General features: G+C 44.3%; 1 protein-coding gene across 1 annotated transcript in view; it reads left to right on the top strand.

Annotated features, from left to right (window-relative positions):
- Positions 1-1,056: 1,056 nt before the first annotated feature.
- Positions 1,057-19,270, top strand: part of LOC126237026 (pseudouridylate synthase RPUSD2) — an 882,831-nt gene continuing 864,617 nt past the window's right edge. The window contains exon 1 of the mRNA XM_049946770.1: positions 1,057-1,100. The gene's annotated coding sequence lies outside the window, so the exon portion shown is untranslated. The remainder of the gene's footprint in view (positions 1,101-19,270) is intronic.

Below are 19,270 nucleotides of genomic sequence, written 5' to 3'. Positions count from 1 at the left end.
CCGTTTATAGTTCTATTGTTTTTATTCTGGCAGAATTTCTACCCAATTTTGCCGGTCCTAAGCGTACTGCAGTTTAAGATGTGGATTCGAAACAAGCGAAAACACAGTAAAGTTTCTATGAAGACAACTTGTGAAGAGTTTTATAAAAGTGAAATGCAAAGTATGCAAATAGAACAAAGAAAGTGGATTCCTAAAACGCGAAACATAGGAAGGGTGAAAGTGCAGCCATGTATTTTGGACTGGCACTCCTGCTAAGGACGAGGGAAGAACCTGTCGACTACAAAACATCTAAAAAGGATTAATAAACGCCAATCGTCAGTGATGGTGGTTTGTGAACAGAAGCTAAACGCTTCAAATGTAACTCTCCCTTACGGTGTAGTACGCTTAAGACTGAGAAACGGTAACGATATTTAGGCCTATGTAACAGCTGCAGAAATAGCCACCTACACGATCATAATATCTCTTATGTTTGAAGGATATCAATAATTCCTACTTAGAAAAATGCTTCCTACTTACGGTATAGGCTTTTTTTAGATAGGCAAGTCATACTCTAACAAATACCTGACGGACAACACCAAGCACTTCGTCTCAGTTGACTGACACACAGTGATTTAGAATTGAAATCGCGCTGTGTTTACGAGTCGGTATCTCTTGCGATATATTTCACGCCCTTTCCAAACCTTGCTCAGATTAGATCGGCAACGACATCTAGATTTGGTCGAAGTCCAACGCATCCGTTGTCTTAACGGCGATCATTAATCTTTTTCGCCGCGCCGTCGCAGACACCGATCTTATCTTAGATCAATTGTTCCTCTGCGCAGAGGGAACAGGGCTGCCAGGCGCGGCAACAGGTACGTCTAATTCTGTGGCGGTCGTTCGCTACCGAAATATCCCCAACTGCTGAGTAGTATTTATCTTGTCGGGGGCACGCAGCCGAGAGCGTCTTTCGCGGAAGCGACACTTCGTCGCTTTGTGTACGTGTTTACAGGTCCATGCCGTTTTCGTAGCGCTGTAGTCACGTCAGAGAAGGTGATGTTCATCGGAACGTGAAGCGTACGGATTGTGTTGCGGAAGGTGATACAGCATTTCTTGCAATCAGGGTAATATTCATTCGCGTCGTATCTTTAATATAATCTAGGTAGGTCGATGCCGCGAACAGCGAAGCGGCTGGAAACGAAGATCAACGATAAGCTATTGGTCTGAAAAATTGCAGGGAGCTTGAAGCAGCGCCGATGGGCAAAGGCAGAATCTTCGTTAAAACACGCGTAATGAGACTTCCAGAATCAAAGTCCAGATCCAGAGAGCGTGGTAATAGTTGTATTTATGGATCGACGTACAGACGCTTCAACAATAAGGTACAGAGTCCTGACCCTGTCGTCGGGTCGAATTTGTTTCCTGTAGCGAACCATCTGCCTTTTTTGTCGCGGCCGCCGCATTTAGAACTACACAGAGTGTTTCAGGAGGAATGGTCAGTATTCAGGGATGTGTCTGGAACGATCATTAGAAGCAAAAAAGTCTAGTAAATATGGGCTTTAAAACGCACAACTTAAGAGCTATGAGCACTTGTTCATTTTCGCTACATCTGTTCTACCGAAGTGCCGCTGGGACTCGCGTTAACTATCGCCGCCACTCTCTGGGTTGCTTTCTATGTCGCTGGAGTGACTGGATTGTAGGACTTTGACAGTTGGCCGCTTTGGTTGTTAGTAAAATAGAATTTTTCTTTTTTCTGTGCTATGCAGATTTTCGGGGATGGGGATGGTGGTAGGAGAGAGGGGGTGGGGCGGGGGATTGTCAGTCACACCCTTGTAGGTTAACGCGATTCTCTTGCCGTTCTTCTCTGAAGTTCACCCGATTCCTTAGAGCTCAACTAGGAGACAGCCCGTTTGAGTCGTGGTGGTGGAAGATATTATCTGTTGCAGCTACACTTCGTTGCCAACACTTCTTCAGTGACACACAAATACTCTACTTCAAGAGATCGTTGTACGACATTCCTAGGCTGTGACACTACTGCTCTGAAGCTGAGTCCAATTGGTGCACTATACAGTGCTGTATCCGACGTAGGAACTTTCGGAGAGGAGTGGATCGTCTTCGGATGGATGAGCTGCGATGACTCGAGCTGTAGCTGCGACTGTGACTGGAACTGGTTCTGGCTCTCGCTGGAACTCTGGAAAACACTCTGGAAGACACTGAGCTGGAACCTCCAAGAATTCAGCAGGTTTAACTCCGCACTATTTGTTCCCCGTGATGAGCGAAGTGAAACGTAATTCCGCCCTGGTAACGACCTCTTTCAGCCGGCCACTGGAATTCGGTGGCGGACTCGCTTCGTCTGAGTGTGCAGACTGTGCTGTTCACCCTTCGTTGTTGGAGGGTAGTCTATCTCGCTAGGATTGTGACTCGCGATCGCAACAGTATTGTCGATAGTACGCTAGTGACGAACAGTTAAGATAAACACGAAACTGAAAAGAGGAAAGATGAGCAATCACCCAATTTCACAGTAAATATTTACCTACGAACTCTCCTTGTTCGTTCTGTATATGAAAGGAGTACTCTGTGCGAGTTGCGGTGTAACCGGAAAGTAAACACAAACAAGTGCATGAGACTACTCACACCTCAGTCTTGTTTCTGTGTTCATAGTGAGCAAAGTGTTGCCTCCTGGTGAAGGTGTTAACGTAATGCCACAAAGACCGTTTGGAGCCTGTCTTTCGGGGCAGAATACTCTGCCACCCGGAAGTAAGCCAGGCGCAGACCGAAGTCAGTGTCGTTTCCAGGCTCTGGCGATGGTTTTGAGACAGGAGAAATGTTCGTCGTAGGCCAGTACATCGTCGACCAAGAACCACCCCACAGCAGTTCCCACTTCTGGTCGTTACTGCTCGACGAAATCGGAGTACATCTGCAAGACAGTTGGCTGTAGAGTTTGCAGCTGCCTCAGGACTTACTGTTTCCCGAAAAAAATTGTATCGGAGCGTCAGAATAGCAGGTCTGTTTGCCGAAAGTCCAGCCGTGTGCAACTCGCTTACTCCAGCAGAGAGACGGGCCCGTGTATTGTGGAGTCGGCGACATCAAAATTGGACCATGGGTGGATCCCGCTACCTTTTGCGAAGTGATTCATGTCGCAAATTACTCTGGAGAGAAACTGGTAACCGATACAACCCCGGTTTGATGGTTTTGGCGTCATAGTGTGAGGAGGCAACATGGTGAATGGCCGTAAGGAGCTGCACGTGTTCGTCGGTGGTCGGAGGAGTAACGCATACCCTCAAAGGTACAGAGATGTACTGCTGCTACATGCTCTCCTTTTCAGAGGTGCAGTTGTTCCAGACTTCGTCTTCACGTTTCAAATTTTAGTATGTACTTATTGCTGAAAACTTGAACTGGAGGAAGCATATTACTGAGCTTCTCAAAAAATTAAGTTCAGCTACCTTTGCTTTTCGTATAATTGCCAATCTTGCAAATAAACGAATCAACTTCCTGACAATTTTGCGTATTTCCACTCAGTGTGTCTTACGGAATAATTTTCTGGGGCAACTCATCCCATAGAAAGAAAGTATGATTGCACAAAAGCGAACAGTAAGAATAGAATGTGGTATTCACCCATGGACGTCTAGTTTTGCGCAGTAACACAAAATGCCCGAAAGGTAGCAAAGCAAATGTTAGATCTAACTTAAAATCAATCTTCCTGGACAACTCATCCTATTCCATTGAAGAATTTCTGTTTAAAAACTTGTGACCATTAAAAATGAAAGTCCTACTTGTTTTTAAGTGTAATTGCACAAGTAGGACTAAAATAATAATGTGTTCATTGATATTAATACTGATAATGTATACATATCCTGCACAATGACTCATTCAACGTCAGTTCGATGAGAGACTCGTTCAAATGGTCTATGTTACGTGTGACTAGCTAACTAATAATTAAAAATAACGCTCGCCCCCATCGAGCTGCTCTGGTGGATGAATTCCTATGCTTGGGATGTGTTAGGAAGGCGAATTGCATTCTGTCAGTCTCCACAAAGGACTCTTCAAGAGCTCTGCACCGCTCTTGCTGAGGAATGGGATCGACTGCCATGAGAACTCTTAAACCATCTCGTAGAGAGCATGCCACGTCGCTGTGCGGCATGTATGGCTGTTGGAGGTAACCAGCCTCTTTTGTTGTGGAATGGGTTCCCCAGTTGTATCATTTTCTGATACATGTGTATGTTAGCTATCAGAACTTTTCTAACATTATGTTTCGGGCGCTGTTGTATGCCAAATACCTAGCGATTAAGCTGAAGCTTGTTCAGTAATCCTTCCTACATCCTGATATGGCAAATGTTCTCGTTTCTTGAGTATGCTTAACTTTTGGACATTTGTGTATTTGGTCGGCAAGGGGAGGGTAAGTGTCGGAGTACCGTTCTTATCACCAGACATGGCGACACTATCCTGAGTCTGCGTATTGTTTCGTGTAGTGAAGGCATTCGACACTACTGATGATGGTGATGCGAAGTTTGGCTGTCCCCGTGGTGCGTCTGGAGAGAAGTAGGCTATATGCTGGCACCAGATTTCACCCTATCCCTTCCCTTCGTCCCTCTATCCCTTCCCTTCGTCCATAAAAACAATATACTGTACGAACACTCTTAACAGTTATTGACATAAAAAAACACACACTTGAGACTTCATAACCGATCGGAGAAAGGCAGAGGAATACCACTTCCAATAGAACCTAGCCCAGGACAGCAATACGGGATTCTCGCGACTGCCGCCAACACTCATTTATGTGTATGAGACAGCCTTGGAGTTTTTTGACTTTGATATTCAGTAGAAGAGAATGAACACATTGTCCTGTGCCTCCACTTTCACGGTTTCTGTGCGATTTATCAGCTCTTGTGTTTGGAAGATTGGAAGACGAAGACTTGGCTTACTGTTTATTCTGGGTAGTTGAGTATGCCAAATACGCTGACGAAAAAAAATCGCAACACCAAAAAAATAATTAATGTACAGTAATGAAATTTCGGGAATACATTTTCCAGGTAATGTATTTAGTGATTAACATTGCAAGTTCACAGGTTACTGTAAGCGCGAGATAGGTCATTGCAAACATGAAATGCTATTACATTAATAATCGGCGTAGCTGCTCGAACGTTGCGTGCAATCAGCCAAACGTGCATACATTGTGTTGTACATGTGCCGGACGTCAGTTTGTGGGATGGAGTCCCATGCCTTTTGCACTTGGTCGGTCAGTACAGGGACCGTTAATGCTGTTTGTGGAATTGTCGACCGGTGATGTCGCATACGTGCTCGATAGGAGACAGATACGTGATCGAGCAGGCCGTTCTAACACGTTAACGCTCAAGAGCATGTTGGGTTACAACAGCGGTATGTGGGCGAACGTTATACTATTGGAAAACATTTCTTAGAATACTTTTCATGAATGGCAGCACAACAGGTCGAATCACCAAATTGGCATAATTTGTAGTCAAGTTGCATAGGGTAACTACGTGAGTGCTCCTTCTGTCATATGGAATCACACCCCAGACCATTACTCCGGGTGTCCTTCAAGTGTGCCTGGGACGCAGACAGGTTGGTTGCCAGCCCTCAACTGACCTCCTACTAACGAACACGGCCATCACCGGAACCGAGGCAGAACCAGCTTCCATCAGAAAATACAACAGCCGTCCACCCTGCCCTCCAGTGAGCTCAAGCTTGACACCACTGAAGTCGCAAATAGCGGTGGTTTGGGATGAGTGGAATGCAGGTTATAGGGAGTCTGGCTCGGAGCTGTCCTTGAAGTAACTGATTTGTAACAGTTCGTTGTGTCACTGTAGTGCCAACTAGTGCTCATATTACTGCTGAAGATGCCGTTATGATGCGCCAGAGCGATACTCCGAAAACAGTGGTTTTCCTTCTCGGAAATTCCACGTGGCTGTCGGAGACTGGTCCTCTTGCGAATACTTCCTCGTGGCTACGACTGCCAGCAATCATGTACAGAGAAGTCAGGAGGCGTCTTTGTCGCCTTAAAGGCATTCATGACTAACATCGACGCAGCACGTTCAATCTCAAATGAAAAACACCTATCAACTTTCGTTCTCGTCGCACAACTCCTTCTTGGTGTTGCAATTTTTTTTCCCCGTCAGCCTATTTTTGTTCTGCTTAATTGCGGTGTACGTGATCCACTGGTTCTCCTGAGCAGTGTGGACGAGATCAGCACGGAGGCGGGTTGCTTACGTGAGAGGGGCGCGCGTGAGAGCTGTGCGGCGCGGCGCCGGTGTGTATCGTGGGTGCGGGCAGCCGTCGCCGCGCCCTCAATGGCTGGATTAGGCGGGCGTGTTTTTGCGGCAGCTACTCTGTATGCGTCCCGCCCTTTGTGTGTGCTGCCCAAATATTCCGGCGCCGTGCAGCCACGCGCTGTATTAAATCACAAGTTTCCCCCGCTGCGCGCTCCCATGTCTCGCCCTGTGGTGCGATTCTCCGTAATTACAGCGTGCAAAGCTACACAGTAATGTTTACGCAATCGAATTTTCTACCACTTGTTCCTCTGGATATTTGTAATTAGTGAAATATTTTTGCCGGCCGCGGTGGTCTAGCGGTTCTGGCGCTGCAGTCCGGAACCGCGGGACTGCTACGGTCGCAGGTTCGAATCCTGCCTCGGGCATGGGTGTGTGTGATGTCCTTAGGTTAGTTAGGTTTAAGTAGTTCTAAGTTCTAGGGGACTTATGACCTAAGATGTTGAGTCCCATAGTGCTCAGAGCCATTTGAACCATTTGAAATATTTTTCCTGGAATTCATTAAACACTTCTTCTTCTTCTTCTTCTTCTTCTTCTATTGACTGGTGCTGTCTCATTCCGTGGATATACTGCACTAACTGCTATCCCATCTATTGAGTTCTCGTCCTGGTAGTTGTTTCCCTTGCGGTCGCTTGTGTTCAAAAATTTTAGCTAGTCTTGTGGTGTTCATCCTTTCCACATCATCCTTCCAATTTCTTTATCTTGTCTTCACCCACTTATTTATATTTGTATTCCACACGGCGTCTTATCGAAACATTTATTTTTTTTTATCTTACGTGATTATTTCTTGGATCTGTTTTAGTATCTTCATTTCCTCTGCCGTTAACTTTTGTTTTTTGTTTTTCGTTTCTGCTCTTTTTTCTCAAAATGGCTCTGAGCACTATGGGACTTAACTTGGGAGAGATCTGGAGACAAGGCAATGTTACAGATTGATTATATAATGTTTCGATAGAGATTTGGGAACCAAATGTTAAATTGTGAGACATTTCCAGGGACAGATCTGGACTCTCGCCACAATTTGTTGGGTATGAACTATAGATTAAAACTGAAGAAGTTGCGAAAGGTAGGGGATTAAGCAGATGAGAACTGGTTAAGTTCAACGAGCTGCAGGTTGTTGGAACTTTCAGAGGGAGCATTAGGCAACAGTGGACTATAACAAGCGAAAGGAATAGTGTAGAAGACGAATGGGTACCTGTAAGTTATGAAATAATGAGGGCAGCAGAGGGTCAAATAGGTAAGAAGACAGCGCCGAGTACATAGCCTTGGATAACACAAGAGATAATGAATTTAATTGACGAAAGGATAAAATTTAAAAGTGCAGTACATGAACCAAGCAAAAAGGAATACAAACGTCACATAAATGGTATCAACAGGAAGTGCAAAATGGCTAAGCACTAGGCGTGAGATAGTTACTGCCTACAGCAAAATTAAAGAAAATGGTTCAAATGGCTCTGAGCACTATGGGACTCAACTGCTGTGGTCATAAGTCCCCTAGAACTTAGAACTACTTAAACCTAACTAACCTAAGGACATCACACACATCCATGCCCGAGGCAGGATTCGAACCTGCGACCCTAGCAGTCGCACGGTTCCGGACTGCGCGCCTAGAACCGCGAGACCACCGCGGCCGGCAAAATTAAAGAGACCTTTGGAGAAGAGAACCACTTGTATGAATATCAACAGTTCACATGGGAAACCAGTTCTGCCGGCCGCTGTGGCCGAGCGGTTCCAGGCGCTTCAGTACGGAACCGCGCTGCTGCTACGGTCGCAGGTTCGAATCCTGCCTCGAGCATGGATGTGTGTACGAAGACAGTAACTTGTTCTCGAAAGAACAGTTACTGTTGATGACCGTGCAGCTTTTCCCTGGAATAAATGATGAATAACTGACAACCTCAGCTGCCGACAGGTGTCGTTGTTATACCTCGATGTGGACAGCTGAAAATGTGTGCCCCGACCGGGACTCGAACCCGGGATCTCCTGGTTATATGGCAGACGGACTATCCATCTGAGCCACCGTGGACACAGATGAATAGTGTGACTGCAGGGACTTATCCCTTGCACGCTTCCCGTGAGACTCACATTCCCAACTGTCCACAATTATACATACGTATTGTACCTTATAGACATTTGCCCACTCACTCATTACTCGCGCACGCTTTGGCGATTCCCGTAAAGGCCGGTTCCCACTAGGGCTGCCGCGCGTCAAAACCGCGCGTCAGCGGCGTGGTTGCCATGGAAATGGCGTCAGCCGCACGGCGCGGCGGGCTCTGCGTCGCGGTTTGACCATGTCGAACCGCTTCCGCTGCCGCGTGCCGCGCTCCAGGTGCGCGCCGCCAATCACAGAACGCGCTGAGCGTGACGTCAGGTACGGAACCCCGGGCCACACGAACTTTCGCCGAACCGCTGGCGCGGACGCGGCGGCAGCTATGAAATACTTACCATCCGATTCCAAGGAAACTAGTCGGTAGAAAAATTTGATTCTTGGGCATGTTACAGCCTGATATCTTCTCTCGATGAAGGACCGAATTTCTTTTCGTTATTCGTCGTGGTTACTTGCTGTATCGCATTTACGTAAACCTTTACACGAAATTTTAATGAGTGTGCAGAGGTAAAAACGCATTGCGTGGACTTTGCGTACAGTTCATTTTGGGTAATGCATTATAGCGTATGAAATTTAGTCAACATATCGAAATTGTTTTTAAAGCTGAGAGCAGAACGATAGCTATCACCGTTCTCGAGATATTGAATGATATGTCGGCGGATGGGCGTAAACCATGTGGTTGTATGAACTGCAAATTTCGTCAACGGTTCAAGAAATCGAAAAATGTTTTTTGCAAACGATAACTTGTAAAAAGTCATGTATTTCGTCACATGATAAATATCCGAAATCTGTTTATCTACCGAGATATGAAAGAAACTACAGTTTTTCGGAAGGGATAGATGGATTTTTTTAAACGGCATTTAATAGCATGTGGAATGAGAAGTTAAACCGAGACTAAATTTACTGGTATGTCATAAGATGTAATTTGCTAAGTATCTAAAGCTATTGATTATTTCGCCGGCCGCGGTGGTCTCGCGGTTCTAGGCGCGCAGTCCGGAACCGTGCGACTGCTACGGTCGCAGGTTCGAATCCTGCCTCGGGCATGGATGTGTGTGATGTCCTTAGGTTAGTTAGGTTTAAGTAGTTCTAGGTTCTAGGGGACTAATGACCACAGCAGTTGAGTCCCATAGTGCTCAGAGCCATTTTATTGATTATTTCCTTTGGAAGTAACAAACGTTGTTTTCTTCATCCAGTGTACTTTATTGGTTCAAGACGCGTTTCGCCTTTTACTTTAAGGCATCTTCGGTGGAATCCAGAATGATTCAGTTTTGTTTTGATATGTGATACTTGCAGATTATAAAACAGTTCACATCTTTTTTTACATGAATAACTGATTACTTACAGTGAATCGAGTTTTTGGCGGACATCTGCGTTTCCCCTCACCTGGTCACATACTGGAGGTTGAACTAAAACTTAGATTATGGAACATAAGCACATTTTCATGTTCTTTTTTTTTTCTTCTGTCACTAGCTGTAGACATTTTACCGAAAACTCTGATTTGAAGTCGTAAGTACAGTGTGTTCACCTCATGTCCCTTCCTGTTTGGTTTGTTTATGTACATGTTGCCAACCTAAAGAATTATATGCTGAAAACTAATGTTTGTTTATTTCTGTTCTCGTTGTATCTGTATGTGTGTGTGGCTAGCCAGTGATAGTTATAGAAAGTTGAAAGTGAATGCAGTAGTTGTCAGACAGTGGTTGAAAGATTTGGTGCTCAGCTGATTTCAGTTTTGGTTTAAATGTTTTGTGGAGGAGTGCATGGAAGAGTAAACTCACTGCTTACATTAATAGATAAAATAGTAGAATAGCATTTCAACAGATGATTATTATCAGAATACTATCACCCAACCCCTTTGTCCTCAATCTTTGATGCCTCATAATATGTCCTGTCAACTTACCCCTCTTGTAGTCAAAGTTGTGCCATAATTTCCTCTTCCTCCTCTATTTAATTCCGTACCTCTTCTTTAGTTACACGATCCTCATATCTAATCTTCAGCTTTCTTCTTGATCACCACGTTTTGAAAGCGTCCATTGTCTTCTTGACATAACTGTTCATCGCCCACGTTTCACTTACATACGAGGCTGCACTCCACACAAATACCGCACTCTACACAAATACCTTTGTAAAATAGTACCCAGTCATTAGAATTTATATTCGATGTGAACAAATTTTCTTTTTCAGAACGCTTTTGTTACTATTCACAGTCTTCATTTTATATCCTCTCTACTTCTGCCTTCTCAATTACTGCTTCCCTTTCAAGTCATTGAAGTCTTAGAAATGCAGTTTGGTTTCTGCGCAAGTTATAGATAATCTTGTGGCCCTGTGTTTTATCGGTGACATCTCCAGAGTTTCAAAGAATGTTTTAATTACGATTGTCAAAACCTTTCACTAAACATGCAAATGCTATAAATACAGTTTCGCAGTTCTTCAGTGTGTCTACTTAGCTAAGTGGTAGGATCAGTATTGCCTTGCGCGTTCAGACATCTCACAGGAATCTAACATTGTGCTTATGTTAGTTTGTACAACCCCTCCCCCTCTCCTCTCTACATATTCCTTCCACTTTCTAGCCTTCTCTCATTTGCTTAGTTCTGGCTTTGCCAAATGAGTTCTTGACAGTTGCTTCTCCTTTGAGCAAAGTTTTCTTTGTTCTTTCTCATTTTCATTCCCCTATGTTTTCCAAGAGCAAAATCGCATTGCAATTTTGGACTTTCTGTTAACGTCATGTTTAGACATTCCTATTTCCGATGGCCTACTTTATTTGCTACATTTTTATATTTTCCCTCGTGTCAAATTTAATATATCACGTTTTATCTAACGATTTCTACTGTACCTTCTTCCCGTTCACATACTCTGCTGCATTCACCACTTCTTCTCTCAAAGACATCCATTCGTATTCTAGCGGATTCCTTCCTCTGTTTCTGTCAGTCGTTGCATTACGGTAACTTTAAGGTTATTGAAAAACTTTGGGTATTGATTATTCAAGTTCCATTTCCTTAATTTGCTACCGTTTACTGTCTCTTTAGTTGTAAACCGCAGCTCGTAACCAATAAATTATTGTAGGTTTGCGTCTGCACCAGGAAATGTCTTATAATTTAAAATCTGGTTTCGAAAACTTTGTTGCAAAAATATATTATTCTTTCATGATTCTTAAGCAAGGTTCTGGCGATGATTACATTATGCTCTGTGCGAAATTCTATCAGATGGCTTCCACTTTCATCCCTTCCCCCAAGCCTTTGTGTTCTTACTGTTTTCCTGTACATGCTACCGTATCACATTTTAAATTTTTGTCTCGCTTAACATCCGAATAATCTCTTTTGTCGTACATTGTTTCAATGTGTTAGGAGATAGTGAACAATCATGAACGGTAGTCATGAAATCTGTTTATGGTGAAATGAGAAAACATTAATAATGAAATATGTGAAAGAGTACATTGTACAGAAAATGAAAAATTGGTATGTCTTTCCTTCATGTAAGTGTAAGATACAGTTAATCAAACGCACCGGGCGTTTCAGTGGGTCTCGCCCCGTACCTCAGTGGCTGTCCGTCATTGGCTACCGCTAGCGTCTGCCGCTTCCAGATGGGAACGCCAATTCCGCGAGCCGCCGCGTCAAAGCGGAAAACGCTTGCCGCTGCCGTTGCCGCACGCCGCGCTGCCGCTCTCTAGTGGGAACCGGCCTTAAGAGTTTGGGCAACCTGTGCGCATTCGCACAGACGAAGGTCAATGGCTGGGTAGCCTTCAACTATATATACGAAGACAGTAACTTGTTCTCGAAAGACAGTTACTGTTGATGAACGTGCAGCTTTTCCCTGGAATAAATGATGACTAACTGACAACCTCAGCTGCCGACAGGTGTTGTTGTTATACCTCGATGTGGACAGCTGAAAATGTGTGCCCCGACAGGGACTCGAACGGGACTCTTACGGGAATCGCCAAAGCGTGCGCGAGTAATGAGTGAATGGGCAAATGTCTATAAGGTACAATACATATGTAGAATTGTGGACAGTTGGGAATGTGAGTCTCACGGGAAGCGTGCAAGGGATAAGTCCCTGCAGTCGCACTATTCATCTGTGTCCTCGGTGGCTCAGACGGATAGACCGTCTGCCATATAAGCAGGAGATCCCGGGTTCGAGTCCCGCTCGGGGCACACATTTTCAGCTGTCCACATCGTGGTATAACAACACCTATCGGCAGCTGAGGTTGTCAGTTAGTCATCATTTATGGATGTGTGTGATGTCCTTAGGTTAGTTAGGTTTAAGTAGTTGTAAGTTCTAGGGGACTGATGACCTCAGATGTCAAGTCCCATAGTGCTGAGACCCATTTGAACCATTTTTGAAAACCAGTTCTAAGCAAAGGAGGGAAAGCAGGATGATGGAAGAAGTATATAGAGGGTCTATACAAGGGCAGTGTACTGGACGGCAGTATTATGGAAATGGAAGTTGACGTAGATGAAGATGAAATGGGAGATATGATATTGCATGACGAGTTCGACAGAGCACCGAAAGACCTGAGTCGAAACAAGGCCCCGGAAGTAGGCAACATTCCGTTAGAGCTACTGATAGCATTGGGAGTTCCAGCCGTGACAAAACTCTACTATCTGGCGAGCAAGATATAAGAGACAGGCGAAATACTCTCAGACTTCAAGAAAAATATAATAATATCAATCCCAAAGAAAGCAGGTGTCGCTGTTACACATTACGCCCCTCTTCAACCGTCGGCGGTCTCTTGTCAGTCAGCCGGCACTTGTGGCAGAGCGGTTCTAGGAGCTTCAGTCTGGAACCGCGCGACCGCTACGGTCGCAGGTTCGAATCCTGCCTCGGGCATGGATGCGTGTGATGTCCTTAGGTTAGTTAGGTTTAAGTAGTTCTAAGTTCTAGGGGACTGATGACCTCAGATGTTAAGTCCCATAGTGCTCAGAGCCATTCACTTTTTTTTTTCCTTCTCAGTTAATAGACGATGTCGGCCTGTACGCTTTTGTGCTCTACGTGTTCCTTCACGTTTCCACTTCACTATCACATCAGAAACAGTGGACCAAGGGATGTTTAGGAGTGTTGAAATCTCGCGTACAGACGTATGACACAATTGGCACCCAGTCACCTGACCACGTTCAAAGTCCGGGAGTTCCGCGGAGCGCCCCATTCTGCTCTCTCACGATGTCTAATGACTAGTGAGGGCGCTGATATGGAGTACCTGGCAATAGGTGGCAGCACAATGCACCTAATATGAAAAAATTTTGGGGGTGTCCGAATGCTTTTGATTGCATAGTGTATACTCTTCCCCCATGAACCATGGACCTTGCCGTTGGTGGGGAGGCTTGCGTGCCTCAGCGATACAGATGGCCGTACCGTAGGTGCAACCACAACGTTGGGGTATCTGTTGAGAGGCCAGACAAACATGTGGTTCCTGAAGAGGGGCAGCAGCCTTTTCAGTAGTTGCAGGGGCAACAGTCTGGATGATTGACTAATCTGGCCTTGTAACATTAACCAAAACGGCCTTGCTGTGCTGGTACTGCGAACGGCTGAAAGCAAGGGGAAACTACAGCCGTAATTTTTCCCGAGGACATGCAGCTTTACTGTATGATTAAATGATGATGGCGTCCTCTTGGGTAAAATATTCCGGAGGTAAAATAGTCCCCCATTCGGATCTCCGGGCGGGGACTACTCAAGAGGACGTCGTTATCAGGAGAAAGAAAACTGGTATTCTACGGATCGGAGCGTGGAATGTCAGATCCCTTAATCGGGCAGGTAGGTTAGAGAATTTAAAAAGGGAAATGGATAGGTTAAAGTTAGATATAGTGGGAATTAGTGAAGTTCGGTGGCAGGAGGAACAAGACTTTTCGTCAGGTGATTACAGGGTTATAAATACAAAATCAAATAGGGGTAATGCAGGAGTAGGTTTAATAATGAATAAAAAAAATAGGAGTGCGGGTTAGCTACTACAAACAGCATAGTGAACGCATTATTGTGGCCAAGATAGACACAAAGCCCATGCCTACTACAGTAGTACAAGTTTATATGCCAACTAGCTCTGCAGATGATGAAGAAATTGATGAAATGTATGACGAGATAAAAGAAATTATTCAGGTAGTGAAGGGAGACGAAAATTTAATAGTCATGGGTGACTGGAATTCGTCAGTAGGAAAAGGGAGAGAAGGAAACATAGTAGGTGAATATGGATTGGGGGGAACAAATGAAAGAGGAAGCCGCCTTGTAGAATTTTGCATAGAGCATAACTTAATCATAGGTAACACTTGGTCAAGAATCATAAAAGAAGGTTGTATACCTGGAAGAATCCTGGAGATACTAAAAGGTATCAGATAGATTATATAATGGTAAGACAGAGATAGATTTAGGAACCAGGTTTTAAATTGTAAAACATTTCCAGGGGCAGATGTGGATTTTGACCACAATCTATTGGTTATGAACTGCAGATTGAAACTGAAGAAACTGCAAAAAGGTGGGAATTTAAGGAGATGGGACCTGGATAAACTGAAAGAACCAGAGGTTGTAGAGAGTTTCAGGGAGTGCATAAGGGAACAATTGACAGGAATGGGGGAAAGAAATACAGTAGAAGAAGAATGGGTAGCTCTGAGGGATGAAGTAGTGAAGGCAGCAGAGGATCAAGTAGGTAAAAAGACGAGGGCTAATAGAAATCCTTGGGTAACAGAAGAAATATTGAATTTAATTGATGAAAGGAGAAAATATAAAAATGCAGTAAATGAAGCAGGCAAAAAGGAATACAAACGTCTCAAAAATGAGATCGACAGGAAGTGCAAAATGGCTAAGCAGGGATGGCTAGAGGACAAATGTAAGGATGTAGAGGCTTGTCTCACTTGGGGTAAGATAGATACTGCCTACAGGAAAATTAAAGAGACCTTTGGAGAGAAGAGAACCACTTGTATGAATATCAAGAGCTCAGATGGCAACCCAGTTCTAAGCAAAGAAGGGAAGGCAGAAAGGTGGAAGGAGTATATAGAGGGTTTATACAAGGGCGATGTACTTGAGGACAATATTATGGAAATGGAAGAGGATGTAGATGAAGATGAAATGGGAGATAAGATACTGCGTGAAGAGTTTGACAGAGCACTGAAAGACCTGAATCGAAACAAGGCCCGGGAGTAGACAACATTCCATTAGAACTACTGATGGCCTTGGGAGAGCCAGTTATGACAAAACTCTACCATCTCGTGAGCAAGCCGTATGAGACAGGCGAAATACCCACAGACTTCAAGAAGAATATAATAATTCCAATCCCAAAGAAAGCAGGTGTTGACAGATGTGAAAATTACCGAACTATCAGTTTAATAAGTCACAGCTGCAAAATACTAACGCGAATTCTTTACAGATGAATGGAAAAACTGGTAGAAGCGGACCTCGGGGAAGATCAGTTTGGATTCCGTAGAAATGTTGGAACACGTGAGGCAATACTAACCTTACGACTTATCTTAGAAGAAAGATTAAGAAAAGGCAAACCTACGTTTCTAGCATTTGTGGACTTAGAGAAAGCTTTTGACAACGTTAACTGGAATACTCTCTTTCAAATTCTGAAGGTGGCAGCGGTAAAATACAAGGAGCGAAAGGCTATTTACAATTTGTACAGAAACCAGATGGCAGTTATAAGAGTCGAGGGGCATGAAAGGGAAGCAGTGGTTGGGAAAGGAGTGAGACAGGGTTGTAGCCTCTCCCCGATGTTTTTCAATCTGTATATTGAGCAATCAGTAAAGGAAACAAAAGAAAAATTCGGAGTAGGTATTAAAACTCATGGAGAAGAAGTAAAAACTTTGAGGTTCGCCGATGACATAGTAATTCTGTCAGAGACAGCAAAGGACTTGGAAGAGCAGTTGAACGGAATGGACAGTGTCTTGAAATGAGGATATAAGATGAACATCAACAAAAGCAAAACGAGGATAAAGGAATGTAGTCAAATTAAATCGGGTGATGCTGAGGGGATTAGATTAGGAAATGAGACACTTAAAATAGTAAAGGAGTTTTGCTATTTAGGGAGTAAAATAACTGATGATGGTCGAAGTAGAGAGGATATAAAATGTAGACTGGCAATGGCAAGGAAATCGTTTCTGAAGAAGAGAAATTTGTTAACATCGAGTATAGATTTAAGTGTCAGGAAGTCGTTTCTGAAAGTATTTGTATGGAGTGTAGCCATGTATGGAAGTGAAACATGGACGATAACCAGTTTGGACAAGAAGAGAATAGAAGCTTTCGAAATGTGGTGCTACAGAAGAATGCTGAAGATAAGGTGGGTAGATCACGTAACTAATGAGGAGGTATTGAATAGGATTGGGGAGAAGAGAAGTTTGTGGCACAACTTGACTAGAAGAAGGGGTCGGTTGGTAGGACATGTTTTGAGGCATCAAGGGATCACAAATTTAGCATTGGAGGGCAGCGTGGAGGGTAAAAATCGTAGAGGGAGGCCAAGAGATGAATACACTAAGCAGATTCAGAAGGATGTAGGTTGCAGTAGGTACTGGGAGATGAAGAAGCTTACACAGGATAGAGTAGCATGGAGAGCTGCATCAAACCAGTCTCAGGACTGAGGACCACAACAACAACAACAGTGTATACTGATCGGAACCATACTTTCTACAGAGCCGGCACGAAACACGAGGAATGATCATTGATATCAGTAACACGGAGTATGTCAGATCTATCATCAGTTATAGCAATCGATGACTCTGCTTTTTAGCCGGCCGGAGTGGCCGTGCGGTTCTGGGCGCTACAGTCTGGAACCGAGCGTCCGCTACGGTCGCAGGTTCGAATCCTGCCTCGGAAGTGGATGTGTGTGATGTCCTTAGGTTAGTTAGGTTTAATTAGTTCTAAGTTCTAGGCGACTGATGAGCTCAGAAGTTAAGTCGCATAGTGCTCAGAGCCATTTGACTCTGCTTTTTAACGTTATACGCGAATCTGTTGAAATTAGTAAAGCTAATGTTTGACCAAGTTATTTTGTTTAGCAGTATACCTCAAGAATTGGAGCTTGTTCGAATGTGAGTGAATTCCTAAGGGACCAAACTGCTGAGGTCTTTGGTCCCTAGACTTACACACTACTTAAACTAACTTATGCTAAGAACAACACACACACCCATGCCAGAGAGAGGACTCGAACCTCCTGCGGGAGGGGCCGCGGAACTTATTCGATGACATAAAATTCACGAGAAATGAGATCCATACCACCAAATAACGAAAAATTAGGAGGAGTCAGACTCACACCTTTGATCGAAAGATCCGATACGAGAGGAAGAAAAAGCTGGAAGTTCTGAAGATAGTGATATCATTTCTGAAGCGAACCGAGATATTTTTGTCGTAAGACAGTGATCCGCCTATTTTTGTAACCATGCTGAATTAGTTTTCAAGCGACGTTCCAGATTAATGTGCAGACACCGAAAGCGTCAGCACAGTATATGATGGACAGGACTGTTACTCTGGAGCAGCGAATATCAAATGCAGATTAGAAACAATCTTCAACTGCCAGAATAAAAATTTCACTCTGCAGCGGAGTGTGCGCTGGTATGAAACTTCCTGGCAAGTTAAAATTGTATGTGAGACTAAGACTCGAACTCGAGACTTATGCCTTTCGCGGGCAAGTGCTCTACAGACAGACACTCCACTGAAAGTGAAAATCACATTTTGGAAACGTCTTCCAGGCTGTGGGTAATCCATTTCTCCGCAATATCCTTTCTTCCAGGAGTACTAGTCTTTCAAGTTTCGCGGGAGAGATTCTGTGAAGTTTGGAAGGTAGGAGATGAGCAACTGGCAGAGGTAAAGCTGTGATGACGGGTCTTGAGTCGCGCTTGGGTTAGCCCAGTCGGCAGAGCACCTGTCCGAGAATGGCAAAGGTGACGGCACACGGCTTTTAACGTATCAGGAAGTTTCAGTCTTCAGGTGCTTGTTGTGGAGTTTTGTCGAGCTGTTCTTAGTTGCTGGGTAAACTCACGTGTGTCTGGCTGTTGACAACCATCTTCAGAAGTTTCTGACATCTCAGTGTGGGTTTCAGTAGTAATACTGTCGCTGACGTCGCTTGGTAAACGCAGTCGACACCAGAAAGAATTATGGTATAAAATTTGGGGTTTATCATTCTGGCGACAACGAAGTCATTAGAGACCGATGAGAAACCCCGTCGACCGTATTCTGTCCGAAGAAACCGTCCCAGCATTCATCTGTCGATAAATCTTGTTGGCCACATGGAAATTATAGTGCTGTGTTAGTAAGAAGGCGAGTACGTGATTTGTCTGCGCGAAGATGCACGGAGAATCCTTTGTGAAGTTGCCAGTGTGCTGTCTTTGTGCCACGCCACACTAAGCAGCCGTTGTCAACTCTTGTAACTGGCAACGGTAGGGTAAGTGCCATACCGACCCATGGTTTGAGACTTTCCCTACATTAATTTATATGCTTGGAAAAGTACAACTCTTGTTTCTCAACGTAATACTTGCCATGTTTGTTTTATGCTACCCATAATGAACACAATAGTGGCTAAATACTTTCACCGCACCTAAAATAACTTGGAAATGAACGTTAAATTCTGTACTCGCGCACCTAAGCGCACTCTGCAGTCAAAGGTGACTGTATCCCGGTACAGTGCCCCTTGCTGCTGCGCATCACCCGACCAGACGTCTCCTTACGTGCGCACCATTGTAGAACGTCGCACCTCCCTTATGTGTCTTACACGTCTAGCTTTCCGGTTAGTAACGTCAAGCAGGGCATTCTATGGCGAGAGGCTAACATTTTATGAAAAATTTAAAAGGCGATCACAACTGCGCAGTCTTGCGTATAACGGTTCGTTCTCAAAGTTCTCTTTGTTATTCAGTATGAGACGCTGACGTCAATGCGTCAGTGAAACTTAGACGTTTGTGGAGAGACGAAAACCGAATCTTAAAATTGGATCACCTCTGGCCCTAAGAGCTAC

The sequence above is a fragment of the Schistocerca nitens genome, chromosome 2 (assembly GCF_023898315.1).
Source record: "Schistocerca nitens isolate TAMUIC-IGC-003100 chromosome 2, iqSchNite1.1, whole genome shotgun sequence".
Taxonomy (NCBI): Eukaryota; Metazoa; Arthropoda; class Insecta; order Orthoptera; family Acrididae; genus Schistocerca; species Schistocerca nitens.
This window is presented reverse-complemented; position numbering and strand designations above follow the sequence as displayed.